General features: G+C 39.5%; 1 non-coding gene across 1 annotated transcript; it reads right to left on the bottom strand.

Moving 5' to 3' along the window:
• Positions 1 to 225: 225 nt before the first annotated feature.
• On the bottom strand, positions 226 to 298 carry trnar-ccu. The gene has a single exon. It is a non-coding gene; the product is annotated as a tRNA-Arg (tRNA).
• Between the last annotated feature and the right edge of the window lie 4,017 nt (positions 299 to 4,315).

Below are 4,315 nucleotides of genomic sequence, written 5' to 3'. Positions count from 1 at the left end.
TGAATGTCAGCAGACAGCAAGAAGCCTCCCAGATCTCCAGATGCATTTGAGATATCAAAAAAGTACTCCAGAGTGTTGTTCAGCATGTGGGTGAGTAGAAAATGAAGGCTAATCATGTTTTGGATGTACTATTCCTTTAAGGGTCTTGCTCAGGGAGCCAGAGTAGTGCTGAAAATGTGGAATTCCCTAACCACTAGGCTGCCACTCCCCTATATAAAACAGCTCCACCCCAGATGGGACTCGAACCCACAATCCCTGGCTTAGGAGGCCAGTGCCTTATCCATTAGGCCACTGGGGCTACATACTAGAAATGTTTTCTGTCATACACGGCATACCTAAGCCTTGAAAAGAAATTTACATTTTCTCTATACTTCAAAAAAAATTTTTTTATAAATATGAAAGTGATAGATACTTAATTTGAGTTGTAACTTGAACTACTTTATCGTCCATTTTTTAATCTTGCTTTGGGTCGAGGTTTGCTCTATGAAAAAAATGCTTTAAAAAGGCACCTTTTATAATTTATTTCATTTGTTAATCAAAGGAACGTACTCAAAGAAGGATTTAAATTAAAAAGATGCACAACAATAGGAGGCAAAAAAACAAACTGATTTGTAGTCAGTTTTCTTATATAATTTTTTATGTCATCAGTGCCATGTTGATTTTACGAGACCAAAACTATGATGTAGCAGTTCTTCAGTTCTTAATACGCAACTTAACAACAATCTATGGTGTTTGAATGATTTTATAGAGTAGATTGTAGAAGATGAATTGGACGTTTCATAACACAGGATCATGTTATTAGCAAATATTCAACATTTTTCTTCAAAAACACCAAGCTAAAAGCAAAGCATTGACAGCTACATATGCACATTGTTAGTACTTAATTGTCGAAAAAATAGGATTCACATACTAGTGAAGTAGATAAAGAGAATACTAAAGTTCTACATGGTAGTGGTACAGCTTTTCACTTGAATAATCTTGTGTGGGCTATCCCAGCAGCAGCCTTGACTAGTTCAGCATTCATAATATTTAATTAGGTCTGTTATCCAAATCTGCTGGCTATGCCATAACCATTAGCAAAATAGCATGAGAGGACTTTCAAAATGTCCTCACTTCGGTCCTCAATTTGATGGTGAAATTGGAAAAATGGTCCTCACTCTGAGGTCTAGACAGGTACAAACACACAAACAGCTCCCACCAGGGATACTCTAATGACATTTCCAGCTTATATCTAATGTATTAAATCAGTGTTTTAAGAGGAAAGTAGTCAAGCACGACTGAATAATCTGATTTATTGTTGTTGATTGCAGTCAGATTTGTACAGAGACTGACGGAAAACATGCAGGGTTTGTTGCTGCAGTCACTTTAGAGCAACTAAAGGAATATCTGAGGGTGTCAGAAACTCCTAATTAAATCGAGCAATATGTTTCTTCTGAAGGTGAAATTCAGATTTAGGTGCCTCATAACAGAAGAAGGGGACATTCTCAGTTAATTGACCTGTCCGAGCTCCAAGACTAAAACACAGAGGAGAAAATATGAATCAGTTCATATCCACCACTTCCCCCATGCTTTCTCATCACTTTCCCACACAATGAGTGATTTGCTGGATTTGCAGAAAAAGTCTTGGAGGTCTTCTTCCTGGGAAACAATGCTAACATGATGGCAAAGGGAAGAAGCCTGCAGATTTTCTTGGGGATCCCACCGTGAGCCTGTGGGGTTGTTGACTCAGGTGCGCTGTGGTCAAGGAGCAACCGCACAGTGTGGATGGATGGAGATGACAGAGTATATGACTCTCTGTCAAACAGAAAACATAGTGTGGACACCTCATGTCTGTTGTCAGTGAAAGCATACCAAGCCATCTAGATTCAACAGCAAAAGGGGCCTTTTGTGTGACCACCAGGGGCGGAGCTAGATGGGGGGCCAGGGGTGGCCTTGGAGGGGACCACCCTGTGGCCACACCTACCATTTATTTCCCTCTAATACAGATTATGGCAACAGTAATACTCTCAAGTGGAGTATTTAGAACAATGAAATTTTTCATATATTAACAATTACTTGACAACAAAAACACTGGTTAATGATGCACATTAATATACTATTAAAGGTGATAAATACAGAATTCAAGCAGGAATAGATTTTGTGTTTTATGGGGTAAAGAGAAAAGTCATCTAGGAGTCTTTAGTGACATAATAGATAAGTAATTATTTTAATAAGAACTTATTAAATAATCAATTTATGTAGCTATTAGTGCTTGTAAATATCAATTTTATGCAGAATGATTTCTGATAAAAGTAGGTAAGTAATGATAATGGAAAAGATATTAGCCCAAAACTCAAAACTGAAAGAATTTTATCCACCACACCTTTTATCTAGAAACACGGATGTTTGAATATATTTGTCTATTTGTTAGCAAAGGCTGTGGGAAAGTATAGTTTGTCTTTATTTAGAAAATATGGATGTTTTGCGCCTTATTTTCCCTGTTGGAACAGTGTAGATTGGCCGTGAGGTTTTGGTGCCTATCTACTCTCGGCCGCCCCTCAGTGTACATGGGTTATTGCCCAGCCACCATTATAAAAATGTTCTGGCTATGCCTCTGGTGACTCAGAGGCACCAGGTTGCTTTGTGGCTGCAGCTCATTCTTACTAAAGTAAGACAAAAGTCAAGTTCCCAGGTTGGTGGCTGGTTCAAAGCTGCTGGAGCATGTCAGGTTTCCTCTGGCAGTTCTGGAGTTTCTGAAGCAGCAGCATGATGTGTGTCCATCTCTCTCCCAGCAACAGACCTGCAGGGTGAAGACTCTCAAGGCTGTGCAATCACATTATTCTGGGCGGCCACACAGCCTACTATGTGTTAATTAGACAGAAACGACATGGAGTTGAAGACAACGCTCCCCTTATTAGTTAGGAGGGGATCAAGCTTTGCTTTAACGCCCTCAGCTTTTAGCCGAGGGGTCAGTGAGTAGGTAGGAGACGCTGTCTGTCTGTGACCCTAAAAGTCCATTTTCCACATCTGGAATAAAGCAGGATGAAGCTTTTGCAGCGGATGGCTCCACAATTTATTGCAGGAGGGACAAAGTCATGGTTAACCGCAAGTTCACCACATGGACATCCAAACTCCACCCTACTTGGTTTCATTTTCCTCCTCTGTGTGGCTCCCAAGGGCGTTTTCCCCGACACTGACTATGAGGTCATAGCCCCGCTTCTGCTGCAGGCATCAGCCTGATGGACACTAAAGAGTAAACAGGCGTGACTGTTGATCTTCCTCTCGGTTCCAGCAAACATATCCATAGAATGAGCGCTGCCAGAGGCACTACGGGTTAATGCTTCCTTCCTCTCTCTGTAACGACTATTAAATCAAATAAAGAAAAACGACTTTAGATTTGGACTGTCTTTTTCCCAGACCAGACATTTGTCCATATTCCATCCTGCTCTGACATCCATCTGCACTCGTCTCAAGTATATAAGACTATCTGGAAGTGAAACTGTACAAAAATATTCAGAACTCTTGAACTTTTCCACATTTGTCTTGTCATCTTTTTATTTTAATTATTTTTACACAAAATAATGCATTTACATTCACTTTAGTCTATTTTTACACCATAAATATAAACACACACAAGCAAACTGATTCCACTCGTGAAAATATAAATACAGCTGTGATATGAAGGTCTTTGTAGGCGACAACCCTGAGCAACCAGTACCTTCTTGAGCAGAGAGTCAGATCAAAGCTGCTGTCGAGAGCTTTTTTAATTGAACGGCTGCATTGATGAGCTTATAAATCATTTGCAGGAAGCAGTTAATGTGAAGATGGATGAAGATTCTTACAGCCTTATGCTTGAAGGAAATCAGCCAAAACATGCAATGAACAGGTGTACAGGTTGGAGGTTCACCTTCTATCATTGGTTTGGTCAAAGTCCAAACATAAATCTATTTTAGATCTGTGGCAAGACCTGAACATTTATAATGAACATGCTTTTCACTCAACTGGACTAAGCTTGAGGCATCATGCAAAGAAGAATTGCATAGAAAGGCAGATCCACGTGCAAAGCTAGTAAAGACACAACATGTAAGACTTGCCTCAGTTTTTGCAGTAAAAACTTGCTCTCAAAATTTGAACCTAAGTGGCTTAATACAACTGCTCACCAATAGTTGTTCATTTTTATATCTAAAATTATGTTTGCATTATTTTCTTTCGAACTGTGTATTAAAGCTATTGTGGAGGATTTTCACAATTTTTTAAAAAAAAGACCCGCCATCTCCACTTAAAAAAAACTGGCATGCACAACCTTGTACCCACTCCTCAAAGGAAACGCCTATAA

This window comes from Cyprinodon variegatus, unplaced genomic scaffold (assembly GCF_000732505.1).
Source record: "Cyprinodon variegatus isolate N-32 unplaced genomic scaffold, C_variegatus-1.0 Scaffold680, whole genome shotgun sequence".
Lineage (NCBI taxonomy): Eukaryota > Metazoa > Chordata > Actinopteri > Cyprinodontiformes > Cyprinodontidae > Cyprinodon > Cyprinodon variegatus.
The sequence above is the reverse complement of the archived record's forward strand: the minus strand, read 5'-3'. Positions and strand labels throughout refer to the sequence as shown.